Here is a 19499-nt window from a genome sequence, read left to right on the forward strand (position 1 = left end):
CGGGATTTAATTAATTAATTGTTGTTCCCTTGCCGGGATTTAATTGTTTAATTATTGTTGCCTTGCTGAGATCTCTATTACTATTTTGTTTATTCCGTTGCCCGTTTGCTTGTGATTGTTGTTTGGGTGAGGAAGAGTGTTAAAGCAGGAAGGGTGATGCCGTGCATTATTTGTTATTGTGAGGAAAGAGTATAAAGCACGAAGGGTGGTACCGTGCCGCACGACGTACCATTCCGTGCCGAATCTATTGATTATATAGTAAGGAAAGAGATTAAAAGCAAGAAGGGTGGTGTCGTGCACATTTTGATTATATGATTGTTTTGGTGAGGACGAGAGTAAAAGCACAAAGGGTGATGTCGTGCACATTTTTATTATATAACTGCTTTGGTGAGGTTGAGAGTAAAAGCACGAAGGGTGATGCCATGTAAATTGTTGATTTATGCTTCCTTGTTGTTATTCTAGTTATGTTGTTTCTTTCCTTACTTGATGCATTTCTATTCGGAACTAATATCTCCCCCACGACATGTTTCCCCCTCCCACATTGACTGGTTATTTCTGTATTTCTTTTCTGCTATATATATATATATATATATATATGAACTACACAGGTTTATTTGGTAGTCTGGTCCTAGCCTCGTCACTACTTCGCCAAGGTTAGGCTAGACACTTACCAGCACATGGGGTCGGTTGTGTTGATACTACACTCTGCATTGTGTGCAGATCCAGGAGTAGCTTTCGGACAGTAGTTGGAGTGCTTCCTTCAGTCCACTCGGAGATCCAAGGTAGACCTGTAGGCATTCACAGGCCCTGGCGTCTCCCTCTATCTCTATTTCCTGTTTCATTTCCATTTGTTCAGAAACAGTGTATTGTATTTCTTCAAACCTTGTATGTAGTAACTCTTAGACAGTCTGTGACACTGTGACACCATGTTTTGGGGTATTTAAGGTTTTAAAAGTTGTAATAGACATAACCTTAAGATATATAATTGTTGACTTCCGCTTATTCATTTAAAATTCTGCTTTTATCATATTATCGACTTGTGTTTGTTAAAAGGAAGCAAAAAAATGAAAGTGTAGCAATTAGTTAAGGTTTGGCTTGCCTAGCTCCCATTAGTAGGTGCCATCACGACTCTCGAGGGTGGAAAATCCAGGTCATGACAAGTTGGTGTCAGAGCTCTAGGTTACATAGGTCTCACAGTTCACAGACAAGCTTAGTAGAGTTTGAGGGATCGGTACGGAGACGTCTGCATTTATCCCTCAGAGGCTACAGAGTTAGGAATAACTTCACATTCATTCTTTCCTGTCATGCAGTTTTGTTTCTCAATGCTAATTGAACTTCTACTCTGTTCTTTCGCAGATGGCGAGAACACGCACTTCCTCATCCTCCACTCAGTAGCCCGAGCCCCCGACAGCAGTTCCCACGAGGGGTAGAGGGCGAGACCGAGGCCGTGCTAGAGTCTGAGGTAGGGGCAGATCTCAGCCCCGAGCAGTAGCCCCAGTGATAGAGCCTCAAGTTGATTTTGATGAGGAGGTTTCGGCTACAGCAGTTTCGGTGGCCCAGCTTAGGTCCCAGAGGGGTTTATTGCTACCCCAGTTCTTCAAGATGCTCTGGTCCGATTAATGGGCCTCATAGAGAGTGTCACTCGGGCAGGCTTACTTCCGGTAGCACCAGTCGTCTCTCAAGTTGGAGGAGGGTCCCAGACTCCTGCTACTCGCACTCCGTAGTAGGTAGCTCCTCAGATTCAGACCCCAGCGATTCAGCTAGTTGGAGCAGTACAGCCGGGTGTGGTAACTTAGATCGGTGATGGAGTGGCTATGTCCGTCGATGCTTTGTGGAGACTGGATAAGTTCACCAAGCTCTTCACTTCTACTTTCAGCAGTGCATCTACTAAGGATCCCCAAGATTATCTAGACAGTTGCCACGAGGTTCTTAGGAACATGGGCATTGTCGAGACCAATGAGGTCGATTTTGCTACATTTCGCTTGTCTGGATCCGCCAAGACTTGGTGGAGGGATTATTGCTTAGCGAGACTAACCGGATCGCCAGCCTTGACTTGGGAGCAGTTTACAGTGTTATTCCTGAAGAAGTTTCTTCCTGTTACTCAGAGAGAGGCCTATCGGAGGCAGTTTGAGCGCCTCCAGCAAGGTTCCATGACTGTTACCCAGTATGAGACCAGGTTCATCGACTTAGCTCACCATGCTCTCATCATCTCCTCACCGAGAGAGAGAGGGTGAGGAGGTTTATTGATGGTCTTATTCAGCCGATTCGTCTTCAGATGGCTAGAGAGGCTGGGAGTGAGATTACTTTTTAGAAGGCAGCTAATGTGGCCCGTAGAGTTGAGATGGTTCTGTCATAGGGAGGCGGTCATGGGTCAGACTAGAGGCCCTATCATTCAGGCTGATTCAGTGGTACCTCATCCGGAGGTCGAGATTCATATGGTAGAGGCCATCCTCCTAGGCCTTTTCAGTCAGCGCTCCAGGTTTCTCACGGTACTTCAGGTGGTCGTGGTCCACAGATGCAATATTCTGATCAACAGTCCTACAGTGAACCACCTGCTCCTATCAATGCACCGCCGCTTCAGAGTTTTCGGGGTGGTCATTCAGTTCGTCAAGGCCAGTAGTCTCAGCAGCCGAGGGATTGTTATACGTGTGGTGATCCAGGTCACATTGCCAGGTTTTGCCCTCAAGCACCGAGTAGCTCTCAGCATCAGGGTTCTCGTGCTATGGTATAGGCACCAGGTGTTTCACAGCTTGCCCAGCCAGCTAGAGGTGAGGGTAGAGGTGCTAGAGGTGGAGGTAGAGGTACTAGAGGTGGAGCTCAGGCCGCCAGAGGTGGAGGCCAGCCAGCTGTAGGCCGTCCTAGAGATATAGTTTAGGGTGGTGGGGCCCAGCCCCAATGTTACGCCCTTCCAGCCAGGCCTGAGGCTAAGGCTTCAAATGCAGTCATTATAGGTACTATTCTGGTTTGTGATAGAGATGCCTCAGTGTTATTTGATCCAGGGTCTACCTACTCGTATGCGTCATCTTATTTTGCACCGTATCTGGTCATGTCTAGTGATTCATTGAGTATTTCTATTTATGTATCTACACCAGTGGGTGAATCTATTATGGTAGATCGAGTCCATCGTTCTTGTATTGTAGTGATTGGGGGTCTTGAGACTCGTGTGGATTTGTTGCTTCTAGACATGGTCAATTTCGATGTTATATTGGGGATGGACTGGTTAACACCTTACCACACTATCTTGGACTGTCATGCCAAGACTATAACCTTAGCCTTACCGAATTTGCCCCGTTTAGAGTGGAGAGGGACTCCTGGTCATTCTACCCGCAGTGTTTTCTCATATGTGAAGGCTCAGCGTATCGTCGAGAAGGGGTGTTTGGCCTATTTGGCATATGTTCGTGATTTTAGTGCTGAGGTTCCCTCTATTGATTCTATGCTCGTTGTTGTGAGTTTCCTGAGGTATTCCCTTTAGACTTGCCGGGTATGCCACCCGATAGGGATATTGATTTTTGCATTGATTTGGCTTCGGGCACTCAGCCCATTTCTATCCCGCCGTATCCTATGGACCCACCTGAGTTGAAAGAGTTGAAGGAGCAGTTGCAAGACTTGCTTGAGGAGGGTTTCATTAGGCTGAGTGTTTCGCCTTGGGGTGCGCCGGTGTTGTTTGTTAAGAAGAAGGACGGATCGATGAGAATGTGTATTGATTACCGGTAGTTGAACAAGGTTACAATCAAGAATAAGTATCCATTGCCGAGGATCGATGATTTGTTTGATCAGCTTCAGGGTGACAAGGTGTTTTCAAAGATTGATTTGAGATCTGGCTACCATCCGTTGAGGATTAGGGCATCCGATGTCCCTAAGACAGCTTTCCGCACTTGGTACGGGCATTATGAGTTCCTGGTCATGTCATTTGGGTTGACCAATGCCCCAGCAGCTTTTATGGATTTGATGAACCGAGTGTTCAGGCCTTATTTGGACTCGTTTGTGATAGTCTTCATTGATGATATTTTGATATATTCCCGCAATCGGGAGGAGCACGAGAAACATCTCAGAGTGGTTCTTCAGACCTTGATAGATAGGCAGTTATATGCTAAGTTCTCGAAGTGTGAGTTCTGGTTGAGTTCAGTTGCATTTCTAGGTCATGTTATATTAGCAGAGGGTATTCAGGTTGATCCGAAGAAGATTGAGGCAGTCAAGAACTAGCCTAGACCAGCATCAGCTACAGAGATTCGGAGTTTCTTAAGATTGGCAGGCTACTACCATCGGTTCGTGGAGGGATTCTCATCTATCGCAGCCCCGATGACCAGGTTGACTCAGAAGGGTGCCCAGTTCAGATGGTCAGATGAGTGTGAGGCAAGTTTTCAGAAGCTCAAGACAGCTCTGACTACGGCACCGGTGTTGGTTTTGCCCATAGGTTCAGGGCCTTATACAGTTTGTTGTGATGCATCTCGTATTGGGCTTGGTACGGTGTTGATGCAGGATGGCAAGGTCATTGCCTATGCTTTGCAGCAGTTGAAGATTCATGAGAAGAACTATCCGATTCATGACTTAGAGTTGGCAGCCATTGTTCACACACTGAAGATTTGGAGGCATTATCTGTATGGCGTGGCATGTGAGGTGTTCACGGATCATAAGAGTCTTCAGTATTTGTTCAAGCAAAAGGAGCTGAATTTGAGGCAGAAGAGGTGGTTGGAGTTGTTGAAAGATTATGATATCACTATTTTATATCATCCGGAAAAGGCCAATGTGGTGGCCGATGCGTTGAGTAGGAAGTCAGCCAGTATGGGCAATCTTGCTTATATTCTGGTCGATGAGAGACCGCTTGCTTTGGACGTTCAGGCTTTGGCCAATTAGTTTGTGAGGTTGGATATTTCTGAGCCTAGTCGTGTATTGGCCTACACGGTCGCTCGTTCTTCTTTATTGGAGCGTATCCGTGATCGGCAGTATGATGATACCCATTTGTGTGTCCTGAGGGACACGGTTTAGCGCGGAGGTGCCAAGCAGGTTACCTTATATGATGATAGAGTTTTGAGATTGCAGGGTCGAGTTTGTGTGCCTAATGTGGATGGGCTCCGAGAGTTGATTTTAGAGGAGGCACATAGCTCTTGGTACTCTATTCATCCGGGCGCCACAAAGATGTATCAAGATTTGCGGCAGCATTATTGGTGGAGGAAAATGAAGAATGATATCGTTGCATATGTAGCTCCGTGTTTGAATTGTCAGCAGGTTAAGTACGAGCATCAGAGGCCTGGTGGTTTACTTCAGAGAATTGAGTTTCCCGAGTGGAAGTGGGAGTAGATCACTATGGATTTCGTTGTTGGACTCCCGCAGACTCGGAGAAAGTTTGATGCAGTATGGGTCATTGTTGATAGGCTGACCAAATCAGTGCATTTCATTCATGTGGCTTTCTCATATTCATCCGAAAGGTTAGCTAAGATCTATATCCGGGAGATTGTTCGTCTTCATGGTGTGTCTGTATCTATCATTTTGGACCGAGATACGCAATTTACCTCGCGTTTCTGGAGAGCAGTTCAGCGAGAGTTGGGCACCAAGGTTGAGTTGAGTACAACATTTCATCCTCAGACGGAAGGGCAGTCCGAGCGGACTATTCAGATTTTGGAGGATATGCTCCGAGCTTGTGTCATTGACTTTGGAGGCTCGTGGGATCAGTTTTTGCCTTTAGCAGAGTTTGCCTACAACAACAGTTACCAGTCGAGTATCCAGATGGCTCCTTATAAGGCTTTATATGGTAGGCGGTGTCGATCTCCGACTGGATGGTTTGAGCCGGGAGAGGCTCGATTATTGGGTACGGATCTGGTTCAGGAGGCTTTGGACAAGGTCAGGATTAATCAGGATAGGCTTCGTACAGCTCAATCCAGGCAAAAGAGTTATGCAGACTGCAAGGTTCGAGATTTGGCATTCATGGTAGGTGAGCGGGTATTGCTTCGAGTGTCGCCTATGAACGGCATGATGAGATTTGGGAAGAAGGGAAAGCTTAGCCCTAGGTTCATTGGCCCGTTTGAGATTCTTGATCAAGTGAGAGAGGTGAATTATAGACTTGTGCAGCCGCCGAGCTTATCAGCCGTGCATCCAGTATTTCATGTGTCCATGCTCCGGAAATATCACGGCGATCCATCCCACGTGTTAGATTTCCACACTATCCAGTTGGATAAGGACTTGCCTTATGAGGAGGAGTCGGTAGCTATTTTAGACCGTCAGTTGAGGTCGAAGAGTTTTTCTTCTGTTTGTATTCAGTGGAGAGATCAGCCTCCTAAGGCATCCACCTGGGAGTCTGAGTCCGATATGCGGAGCCGTTATCCCTATCTTTTCCCCGACTCAGGTACTTCATTCTTCTGTCCGTTCGAGGACGAACGGTTGTTTGAGAGGTGGAAATGTGATGACCCAAAAGGTCATCACTTGTTTTAAAATGAAATTTCCGTGTTCAGAGGCCTTGAAAACCTCATTTAGAGCCACATCGATTTGTGTGCGCAGTCCGGGCGCGTAGCTGGAAAGCTTAAATATGATAATCTGTGAAAACGATAAATTTTGATTATAAAATGAGCTAACTTGACTCCGGTCAACATTTTGGGTAAACGGACCTGGACCCGTGATTTGACGATCCCGAAGGGTCCATAGGAAAATATGGAACTTGGGCGCATGCCTGGAATTGAATTCCGGGGTCCCAAGCCCAAGAAATGAATTTTTCTGAAAATGTTTAAAGAAATTTGAAATGGAATTTGATTAGAACGTGATGGTATCGGGCCCGTATTTTGGTTCCAGTGCCCGGTACAGGTCTTATATATGGTTTAAGACATTTCTGTGGAATTTGGTGAAAAACGGATGTCATATGACTTGATTCGGACTTAAATTGCAAATTTATGTTTAAAGAAGTTTTGGAGAAAATTTCATTGATCTTGAGACTTAATTTGATGTTCATGATGTTATTTTGATGAGTTGATTAAACGAGTAGGTCTATTTGATGTTTTTGAGTTAGTATGACATTTGGTTTGGAGCCCCGAGAGCTCGGGTGAGTTTCGGGATGTTTTCACACTTAGGAAAAAGTTGCAGATTCAGAGAAGTTGCAGGTCTCTGAAGCCAGGTCTCGCGGTCCGCGGTGGAAGCTTCGTGGCCGCGGTGGGGACTTCGCGACCGCGGTAGGATTTGTGCGGTCCGCGGTGAGCAAGGCCAAGCCTTCGCGGCCGCGCTCAATTTCTTGCGGTCCGCGGTGGAGCTCCGCACTCGCAGTCTTTTTTATGCGGTCCGCGGAGAGGGTCTGAGAGGAGTATAAATAGACGAGATTTTCAGTTATTTTGCACTTTTCAAAAACCCCAAAAACATAAGATGCGATTTTTCAAACAACCTTTCTTCTCCAAATTAATTGTAAGTCATTTTTAACTAGTTTTCTTCAATCATTAACATCTTTTAACATGATTTCAACTTCAAATCAATTATTTTCATGGGGGAAATTGGGTGTTTTGGGTAGAACCTAGGTTTTTTTCAAAAATTGGGGATTTGGACCTCGATTTGAGGTCCGATTTCAAAACAAATTACATATTTGAGCTCGTGGGAGAATGGGTAATCGGGTTTTGGTTCGAACCTCGGGTTTTGACCACGTGGGCTCGGGGGCGATTTTTGACTTTTGGGTAAAACTTTAGAAAACTCATTTTTATGCATTCAAATTGATTCATTAAGCATTTATTGATGTAATTAAGTAACTTATGACTAGATACGAGTGAATTGGCGATGGAATCGAGGGTTAAAGCTATAATTGAAACTTGAGTTGTGTTCGAGGCATCGAGGTAAGTATTTGGTCTAACCATAGCTTGAGGGATTAGAAATTGTGTCCTATTAGCTATTTGCTTCTTGTCGAGTATGACGTATAGGCATGGTGACGAGTATCTATACGTTGGTGTCAAGCATGACCATGAGTCTTATATTGTGATTTTCATGATTTCGTTGTATTATTCATGCCTTGGTGAAGATTTCTAATTGTTGTATAAAGTTTGTGGAAAGAATTGTGACCTATGAACATTGAGGAGCGTTGGCTCAAGTTGTATAGCAAAATTGTGAAAGTATAAGTGACAATAGAACTTTTAGAGCATTGGCTCGAGTTGTGAAATGAATTGTGAAAGTATAAGTGATAATCGAACCTCTAGAGCATTGGCTCGAGTTGTGAAGTGAATTGTGAAGTAAAATTGAGAAAGAGATGAGATCATTATGTTGTTGTTACAACCCATATTCACATATGTTAGCTCATGTCATAAGGTAGTCAACGTAAATCCATGAAGAGATTATCTTTAAGATGATAAGAAGTTAATCCTATTGGTCTTAAATGATACAAAGGTGTATAAGGGTAGTTAACAAGTATTAGAAGTTAAATGAATCAAGGATCTTGTCAGCCGTATTTTCGGATAAACCTAGAGGTGCTTAATACACTCAAGAGGTAGTGTTTTAAGGTATTTGAATCATATAATATCCGTATTATAAGTCTTGAAGTCAAACAAGTTATGAGACAAAAGTCGACAAACGTTGTCACAACTTAGGTTCATAATTTTACTTAAACATTAGGTCAAATGTTACTAAGCTTTTCTCCCAATTTACTTAGAATTATGGGGTAATCTACCCACAAAATTTAACATCTATGAGTCTAGTTTTTAACGCATTAAACCGTTCATCGATACGATCTCGGAGTAGAGAGATATTCGCGTTTTTGTGAGACTGTGCCAAGCACCTCTCTATGGGGCCCACTTAGGCGGTTTATGACATTTGGGTATATATATGATGCCTCCAACCCGTTTTAAGTCAATTTTTTAATGATATTCAGACATTAGAACCCTAGTAACACCCTTTCAAGGTTCTCTCAAGATTCAAGATCCAAAACAAAGGGCAAACAACACAAATCAAGTGTCGGAATTCCGTGGCGCTAGTAAGTTTCTTTTTCTTCTTGTTGTTGCTCATTTTTGTGTTGTTCCAGCTCGTGTGGGAGGTTGTTTTAAAAGGTTTATGTTCTGTAAATACTCCCTCAAGTTCTTAATATCAACCCTAGGAGATTGCAAGCCTTCTAAAGTGATTTTAGTGCCGAAAAACACTAATTGATTGCTAGTTTTCCTTTCTTGTTGTTGTGGCAGCATTGGAGGGATATTTCATGGAAAATTAAGGTCAAATTGGAGTTGTTATTTCTGTATAAAGGTAAGAAACCTCTTACTCTATATGTATTTAAGATTATCCAAGTTGCGGCTAAGTCATTGAAGCTAGAACTTGTGGAATATATATTGAAAGGCTTGGTAGTAATGTTATCGGGTGGTGGACTGTTTTGGGAGGTTCAATATGATTAACATTGATGTTGTTTGGGCTGTTTGGTGATTGTTTTCACTTGTGGAAGTCATATAAATAGGGGAGGTGCTGTCCGTTTCATCATAAAATAGGTTGTGGTCGGTACATAATAGTTACGACTCTTAAACGTTAACGATAGTGTCATTTCTCCTATTGTAGACTAAGGAGTCTTGACATTTGCATAGCTTGAGGTTGGGCAGTATATACAAGGTATGTGAGGCTATCCATTTCCTTCTTTTGCACGACTCCGATTATACATAATGTAATGAACGAGCTTCCAAAGATACTCTACTCTTAGAAGCTAGCAGTACTTACATTATTTCCCCTCTTATGGAACGATTAATGTTGATGTTGCTTATCTTATTCTTATATTATCAATGTTGTTGGTACTTCCTAATTCTTATAAGGTTTATAGTGAAGAGTTAGTCCTAATAACGTGTACAGAGGATACCGACGTCACTCTGAAAGGTTTAGAACGTGATTCCATGAGTCGAGCTTGCAGTATTATATATGTATCTATTTTACTCTACCGAGCCACGCTATAGTCGGACGGGTATGGCACCTATTGTGCAACCAATGATCAGTTGGGTTTTACCGAGCTCCACGTGGCCGGGTACGATTCTATCGAGCCTTATGATAGCCGGGTATGTTTTTACCGAGCCTATTATAGCCGGTTATGATATGATGATGATGATGCCCACAGAGGCGTATGTTTTAAAAGTTTATGGATATATACATATGTATCATGCATTGCATGTCAGTAGCCCTCAGAGGTACCCAGATGTTACAGGTTGTATATTCTCTATCCCTACTTACATTATTGTTCGTGCTTATGGTTCCCTGCCTTACATACTCAGTACTTTATTCGTACTGACGTCCTTTTATTTATGGACGCTGCATGTCATGTTGCAGGTCCTGATAGACAGCCAGGCGCAACTCCCCCACCACAGTAGGCGGTCCAATTCAGCGGTGATTGGCGAGATCCCTGCTTCGGACTTACCGTGGTCTTGGTATGCATTTTTGTTATAGACATTATGGGTATGTCGGGGCCCTGTTCCAGCAATGTTGTAGCACTTATGTTCCTTTAGAGGCTCATAGACAGGTGTCGACTCATGTATAGTTTGGTATGCTTTGTCGATTGATTTTTGTTCTATAGTCTTTTATGGTAGCGTGGTAGCTCGTACCTTATATATAGTTTCTTGATTGTCTGGTCATCCCATGTTATGTATGTTTATGTCATCATCTTTTGTTGTTAGTTATCCATGATCCATGTCTACCAATTATATTGATCTCGTCGGCCCTAAAAGAAAATAAAGAAGGTTAGATAAAATGTACGTTGGTGCTCGGAAAGTATGGCCGGGTGCTAGTCATGGCCCTCCAGTTTGGGTCGTGATAGTTGTCACCCTTGCCGGGCTATTGTTGATTTATTTGTTGTTCCCTTGCCGGAATTTAATTGTTTAATTGTTCTTCCCTTGTCGGGATTTAATTGTTTAACTGTTGCTCCCTTGCCGGGATCTCTATTACTATTTTGTTTATTCCCTTGCCCCTTTACTTGTGATTGTTGTTTGGGTGAGGAAGAGTGTTAACACACGAAGGGTGATGTCGTGCATTGTTTGTTATTGTGAGGAAAGAGTATAAAGCACAAAGGGTGTTGCCGTGCCGCACGACGTACCATTCCATGCCGAATTTATTGATTATATAGTGAGGAAAGAGAGTAAAAGCACGGAGGGTGATATCGTGCACATTTTTATTATATGACTGCTTTGGTGAGGCTGAGAGTAAAAGCACGAAGGGTGATGCCGTGCAAATTGTTGATTTCTACTTCCTTGTTGATATTCTAGTTATGTTGTTTCTTTCCTTACTTGATGCCTTTCTATTCGGAACTAATATCTCCCCACAGCATGTTTCCCCCTCCCACATTGACTGGTTATTTCTGTATTTCTTTTCCGCTATATATATATATATATGAACTGCACAGGTTTATTTGGTAGTCTGGTCCTAGCCTCGTCACTACTTCGCCGAGGTTAGGCTAGACACTTACCAGCACATGGGGTCAGTTGTGCTGATACTACACTCTGCATTATGTGCAGATCCAGGAGCAGCTTTCGTACAGTAGTTGGAGTGCCTCCTCCAGTCCACCCGGAGACCCAAGGTAGACCTGCAGGCGTCCGCAGGCCCTGGCATCTCCCTCTATCTCATTTCCTGTTTCATTTCCTTTTGTTCAGAAACAGTGTATTGTATTTCTTCAAACCTTGTATATAGTAACTCTTAGACAGTCTGTGACACTGTGACACCAGATTTTGTGGTATTTGAGGTTTTAAAAGTTGTAATAGACGTAGCCTTAAGATATATAATTGTTGACTTCCGCTTATTCACTTAAAATTCCGCTTTTATCATATTATCGACTTGTGTTTGTTAAAAGGAAGCAAAAAAATGAAAGTGTAGCAATTAGTTAAGGTTTGGCTTGCCTAGCTCCCATTAGTAGGCGCCATCATGACTCCCGAGGGTGAAAAATCCGGGTCGTGACATGCACATGCCAATTATGTGGGCCATTTGCTCTAAATTGATTAAATCCTAGTTAAAGGAGCATGCATGACTAACTTTATTTACAATATGTATAAAGTTTTTCAAATGACATAATCTTGCGGAAAAAAAAGAAGTTTAGACATGACAAAATATATTTTATTACACTTTCTTTTGATCTTTTGATAAAAAAGAAAGAGGTTTAAGCAGTTATACTTTACTATTTATTTGCTTTTCAAAAAATAGAATTACTTAATTAATTTATAGCAATGGGATGATACATAATGACATATTTATCTTTCAAATACACGTTAGGCCTAACTCTGGCACAAAAAGGTCCCCTGCAAATTAAGACGTGCTATTATTTGGAATTTTTCACATGCTTTACTTGTTTACTTGCTATGTTTCTTACTTGAGTTTATTATTTTTACTAACAACATTTGTTGTTTTTCAGAAGGAAAAAGTATTGACTATCCAACTTGTTTACATCTTTATTTAAATATATATTTTATTTGTTCATATAGTTTTTTTTCTTCTACTTATTTTTATATCATCTTCTGAATCTTTTCGCGCTTAGATTTTTAACAACTCTAGAGCATCATTTAGGTATTTACTTAAACCCAGATTTCTCTTAGGTTCACTTCATTTCTTAGAGTCTAATTAAGATATCTTTTAGACTTTGGGTGTGACGATCCGGCCAGTCATTTCATGAGTTACCGCTCTGTTTTCCCCATTTCTGCTTCTTTATGCTTTGTTTATCCGTGTTATGTGGTATCGGGTTGGTCGGATTGAATCCAGAATGATTTTGGTAAGGTTTGAGACATTTAGTCTCTTTTGAGGAAGCTTAAGTTGGAAAAGTCAACCAGATATTGACTTATGTGTTAGAGGGCTCGGATGTGAGTTCCAATGGTACGGTTAGCTTCGGGAGGTGATTTGTGACTTAGGAGCGTGATCGGAATGAGTTTCGGAGGTTCGGAGTAGATTTAGACTTGAATTGGCGAAGGTGATATTTTGGCGATTTCCGGTTGGTAGGCGAGATTTGATATAGGGGTCGGAATGGAAATCTGAGAGTTGCAGTAGTTCTGTTGTGTCATTTGGTATATGTGCGAAAAATTTTAGGTCATTCGGGCGTGGTTTGGTTGGGTTTTTGATCAAAAGCGGAATTCAAAAGATTTTAGAAAGTTTGGCTTGAATCCAATGTGTTTTGGGTGATTGGATGTTATTTGAGGTGTTTTGATGATTGTAATAAGTTTGAATAAGGTTTTAGGATATGTTGGTGCCTTTGGTTGAAGTCCCAGAGGCCTCGGGTGAGTTTCGGATGGTCATCGGACCATTTCATGCCTTGGTGATGTTGCAGAATTTCAGGTTCAGCTGTTGCAGAGAATCCTTCTTCGCGATCGCATAGGGGTTCCTGCGATCGCGTAGAGTTTTTTAAGGGGCAGTCCATTTTGTTCTATGCATTCGCGAAGGAGGAGTTGCTATCGCATAGTGTGAGGAGCTGGGTCATCGCGAACAAGGGGAGGTGGTCGTGTTCGCATAGAGTTAAGTGGACCTGGGGTCTTAGCTGGATTTTTTTCATTGCGAACGCAGTGGGAAGTCCGCGATCGCGTAAAGTTAGTTGCCTGGGCATCACGTTCGCGGGGGATTTCATGCATTCGTATAGAGTAATTTTTGGAGTTGAGTTTTTGTGCTTCGCGATCGCGAAGGTTTTCCCGCGATCGCGATGAAGGAATTATGCCTGGGCAGAAGGTTTTTAAACTCGTCTTGTCCGCGATTTAGGGACTTATTTCCCTCATAGTTGGTCATTTTTGGAGCTTTTTGAAGGAGATTGAAGAGGGATTCAAGAGGAATCACTTGGAGGTAAGATTCTTGGACTTAAATCTCGATTATTATGTTAACTCCACCTAGAAAATCATAGAAATTAAGCCAAAAATTCAAGAAATAGGGCTTGGAAACTTAGACTTTTGATAGGGAATTTGGAGGACCATTGGGGTCGTATTTGAGAACTTTTGTTATGTATGAACTCGTGGGGAGATAAGTAATCTATTGATGTAAAAATTATTGAATTCCGAGACGTGGGCTCGGGGGTTGGGTTTTGGTAATTTCGGGATTTGTGTAATATTTTGATTATTTTTGCTTGGGCTTCATTCCCTTAGCACATTTTGACGTCCTCGTTTTGATTTTGGTTAGATTCGACGCGAGTGGAGGCCGATTCGAGGGGCAAAGGCGTCGCAAGTTAGAGATTTGACCAGTTAGAGGTGAGTAATGATTGTAAATAATGTTCTGAGTGTTTGAAACCCCGGATTGCACATCGTAGTGCTATATTGAGGTGAGGCACATGATTGATGACGAGTGTGAGGTCGTGCACTATTAGGGATCGTGACTTGGTCCATCCCGATTGATGATTTTACCGCGTATTTGATTGAAAACTATTTTCTATCATTATTATTTGGGTTGAATGTCATATTTGGGCCTAGTGCCAACTATTGAACCCCTTGGGGCTTTTTATTGATAATTCCTCACTATTTTGACTTTATACTTGAACTCAGTCATGTTATTTTTCCACTGTTTTCATACTCAGCCATGTTTATTCAGTTTTAAGACTTAAATGATATTTTAAATGATGTTTGGTCTGAGAAACACTGTTTTACTATTGCCCGAGGGGCTTGTGAGGATTATGGACTGAGTAAGGTCGAGGGCCTATGTTGTGAGGAAACATTTGATGCTGATTATGAGGTCGAGGGCCTGATATATGTACGCTACAAGGTGGCTTGATTGATATGAGGCCGAGGGCCTAGTGATGATGCTACGAGGTGGCTTGATATTGCGCTTGGACCATAAGAGGGCCCTGCAGGAGTATGTATATCCCTAGTGAGCGCGGGTACCCATTGTGATATGAGATTGAGCTGAGGGGCTGGTATTGTTCTATGTGATGGCCCGAGGGGCTGGTACTTTTCTGAGATGTTGCTCGAGGGGCGGATTTGTTGATACTGTGCCCGAGAGGCAAACTTCTATTTGTTTACTTTACCTTAACTGCCTGTCAATTACCTATTTACTTGTTGAAAAAGGATTGTTACTTAAATTTTCACTGGTTTACTTCTTTTTAATGGTTTTACTGCTTCATTATAGAATGCTTGGTGCCTTACATGTTTTCTTACTTTCAGTCGTTATTTACATTTGTTACTCACTGAGTTGGAGTACTCACTTTACTCCATCCACCCTGCAGATTCAGGTGTAGCTAGTTCTGCTCCCGAGTGTTGATCCCTCCGGCTTCAGGCGGACATTCGGAGTTCACGAGGTAGTTGTTGGTGTCTGCAGCCCCGTGTCTCTACACCTTTATCACTTCTATCTCTTTTCAGACAGTTGTACTAGTTTATTGACTTAGCGGATTTGTATTATAACTTATAGATGCTCATGACTAGTGACACCCCGGTATCGGGCTGTGTTGGGTTGTTCTTCTGTGTATTTATGACATTATCTGCTACTTTGGATTAGTTTATCATGTTTCGACTATTTCTTAATACTTAACTGTTAATAATTGGAAAAGGGAAAGTGTCGGTTGGCCTTGTCTTCACGAGAGGTACCATCACGATCGAGTCTGGGTTTGGGTCGTGACAAGTTGGTATCAGAGCCTAGGTTACATAGGTCTCATGAGTCATGAGCAGGTTTAGTAGAGTCTCGCAGATTGGTACAGAGAAATTTGTATGTATCCTCGAGAAGCTGCAGAACCTTTAGGAAACTTCATATTCTTAAAATTCTTTTCGTGCGACTTGTTGATCCAAGTACTAACTTCTATTGTTCTATTCTCTCACAAATGGTGAGGACACGCGCTACCGGTTAGGATAGATGACCACCAGTACCACCGACTGTGGCCACCAGAGGCTGAGGTCGCGGTTGTGGTCGTGGTAGGGGCAGAGCAGCTAGGGCAGCACCTACAGATCCACCAGCTACCCCAGTTCAGGATCAGGTCCCAGTTATGGATGCTCCTACAGCACCAGCTCAGGCGCCAGCTGTGCCCATTGTGATTTCGGGTCTTCAGGAGGCCTTGGCTCACATCTTATCAGTTTGCACTGGCCTAGCTCAAGCGATTTCAGCCACTACATCCGCAGTTACTTCTTAGGCTGGGGGAGGCAATCAGACTCCCGTCGCTCGCACACCTAAGCAGGTCGTGCAGGGACTTTAAACGCCGGGGGCATATCTAGCCCAGCCGGCTGCAACTGCTCAGGACTATGTAGTTCCTGCTATGCCGGAGGATGAGCATCATAGGTTGGAGAGGTTTGGCAGACTGCAGCCTCCAACCTTCAGTGGTGTAGAGGGCGAGGATGCCCAGGGTTTCTTAGATAAGTGCTAGAGGATGCTTCATACAACAGGTATTATGGAGACCAGTGGGGTCACTTTCACTACATATCAGTTTTTGGGAGCTGCCTTTTCTTGGTGGGAGGCTTTTGAGAGGCGTAGGCCTGTTGGTGCAGCACCCCTTACCTGGCAGTAGTTCTCCATTCTCTTTCTGGAGAAGTATGTGCCACAGTCCCGCAGAGAGGAGCTGCGTAGGGAGTTTGAGTGGTTGCGTCAGGGAGAGATGACTGTGACGCAGTACGAGATGAGGTTCTCTGAGTTAGCTCGTCATGTCATTTGGATGGTTCCGACAGATAGAGAGAGGATTAGGAGGTTTGTTAATGGCCTCACTTTTCAGCTTCGTATTCTCATGACCAGGGAGAGGGTGATTGGTGCTACTTTCGAGGAGGTTGTGGATATTGCCCGTGATATTGAGTTTGTCCGTTGCTGGGAGTGCGAGGAGAGGGAGGCCAAGAGGCCTCGAGGATCTGGTAGTTACAGTGGTACTCCTTCGAGGGGTCAGTTTTAGCACGGCAGAGGTTGTCCATTCAGCCATGCTCAGCCAGCTCACCCAGGTTATCGTGGGGAATCACCGGGTCATGGTTCTCATAGTTCTCATCAGGGCCAGTCATCACTTAGTGCCCTTCCAGCTCAGAGTTGGTCCCGTGCTCTATCAGTCCAGGGCTCTTCTATACCGAGTGCATCTGCTAGTCACTCTGGTGCGAGGGGTTCCCTTCAGTCCCCTTCTCCAGCACTTGGGTGTTGTTATGAGTGTGGTAAGATGGGTCATATATGGAGGCAGTGCCCTCGTCATTTTGCGAGTTCATTTCAACAGAGGGGTCAGTCATCGGCTTCAGCGCCAGTTACTTCACCACCACCTGCCCAGCCAGCTAGGGGTGGAGGTCAGTCATCTAGGGGTCGCCCCAAAGGGGGAGGTCGATCAGATGGCGGTCAGGCCCATTTCTATGCACTTCCAGGCAGACCCGATGCTATTACTTCAGATGTTGTTATTACAGGTATTGTTTCTGCCAAAGAGATGCCTCTGTATTATTTGATCTCGGTTCCACCTTTTTTTATGTGTCATCATACTTTGCTCGTTATTTGGGTACGCCCCGTGAGTTTCTTGCTTCACCTATTCATGTATCTACCCCAGTGGGTGATACTATTATTGTAGACCGTGTGTACCGGTCGTGTGTGGTGACTATTGGGAGTCTGGAGACCCGTGTGGATCTTTTATTATTGTGTATGGTGGATTTTGATGTCATTTTGGGCATGGATTGGCTATCTCCATGTCGTGCTATTCTGGAGTGTCATGCTAAGACAATCACATTGGCTATACCGGGTGTGCCACAGATTTAGTGGCAAGGTGTGACTGATTATGTTCCCAGTAGAGTGATCTCATTCTTGAAATCCCAGCGTATGGTTGGGAAGGGTTGTCTTTCATATCTAGCCTTTGTGAGGGATGTCGGTGCTGAAACTCTGAATATTGATTCTGTTCCAGTTGTGAGGGATTTTCCCGATGTGTTTCCTGCAGACCTGTTGGGCATGTCACCGGATTGGGATATTGATTTTGGTATTGACCTGGTGCCGGGCACTCAGCCCATTTCTATTCCACAGTATCGTATGGCACCAGCGGAGTTAAAAGAATTAAAAGAACAGCTTCAGGAACTCCTTGATAAAGGGTTCATTCGGCCTAGTGTGTCACCTTGGGGTGCGCCAGTCCTATTTGTGAAAAAGAAGGATGGCACTATGAGGATGTGTATTGATTATAGGAAATTGAACAAGGTAACAATTAAGAACAATTATCCTTTGTCTCGCATTGATGACTTATTCGACCAGCTTCAGGGAGCGAGAGTGTTCTCCAAGATTGAACTCCGTTCAGGTTATCACCAGTTGAAGATCAAGGACTCGGATATTCTCAAGATGGCTTTCAGGACCAGATATGGTCATTATGAGTTCTTGGTGATGTCCTTTGGGCTGACCAATGCCCCAGCAGCGTTCATGCATTTGATGAACAGTGTGTTCTGGCCTTATCTCGACTCGTTTGTCATAGTCTTCATTAATGATATTCTGGTGTATTCGCATAGTCAAGAGGAGCACATGGAGCATTTGAGAGTTGTGTTGTAGAGATTAAGAGAGGAGAAGCTTTATGCAAAATTCTCCAAGTGTGAGTTTTGGCTCAGTTCAGTGGCTTTCTTAGGTCACGTGGTGTCCAGCGAGCGTATTCAGGTTGATTCGAAGAAGATAGAGGCGGTTCAGAGTTGTCCCAAACCGTCCTCAGCCACAGAGATTCGCAGCTTTCTTGGTTTGGCGGGTTATTATCGTTGGTTTGGTTAGGGATTCTCATCTATGGCATCGCCCTTGACCAAGTTGACTCACAAGGGTGCTTCATTTGTATGGTCGGACGAGTGTGAGGAGAGCTTTCAGAAGCTCAAGACAGCTTTGACCATAGCTCCAGTGTTGGTCTTGTCATCAGCTTCAGGTTTCATATATTGTGTGTTGTAATGCTTCGAGAGTTGGGATGGGTTGTGTGTTGATGCAGGAGGGTAGAGTTATTGCTTATGCTTCTCGTCAGTTGAAGCCCCATGAGAAGAACTACCCCGTTCATGATTTGGAGTTGGCTACCATAGTTCACGCATTGAAGATTTGGAGGTATTACTTGTATGGCGTATCTTGTGAGGTGTTCACTGATCATCGCAGGCTTCAGCATTTGTTCAAGAAAAAGGATCTTAATTTGAGACAGCGGAGATGGTTGGAGTTGCTTAAAGATTATAATATCACTATATTGTACCATCCGAGAAAGGCCAATGTGGTGGCCGATGCTTTGAGTCGAAAGGCAGTGAGTATAGGGAGTTTGGCATATGTTCAAGTTGGAGAGAGACCTCTTGCAGTTGATGTTCAGGCCTTGGCCAATCGGTCCGCACTTTCTTGTCCTTAAGGACAGAGTTCAGCATGACGATGCTAGAGATGTGACCATTGGAGATGATGGGGTGTTGAGGATGCAGGGCCGGATTTGTGTGCCCAATATAGATGGGCTTCGGGAGTTGATTCTAGAGGAGGCTCATAGCTCACGGTATTCCATTTGTTTAGGTGCTGTGAAGATGTATTAGGATTTGAGGCAGCACTACTAGTGGAGAAGAATGAAGAAAGATATTGTGGGATTTGTAGCTCGGTGTCTCAATTATCAACAGGTGAAATATGAGCATCAAAGACCGGGTGGCTTGCTTCAGCAGATGGATATTCCAGAGTGGAAGTGGGAGAGGATCACTATGGACTTTGTTGTTGGACTTCCATGGACTTTGAGAAAG

The sequence above is a fragment of the Nicotiana sylvestris genome, chromosome 12 (genome assembly GCF_000393655.2).
Source record: "Nicotiana sylvestris chromosome 12, ASM39365v2, whole genome shotgun sequence".
NCBI classification, from domain to species: Eukaryota; Viridiplantae; Streptophyta; class Magnoliopsida; order Solanales; family Solanaceae; genus Nicotiana; species Nicotiana sylvestris.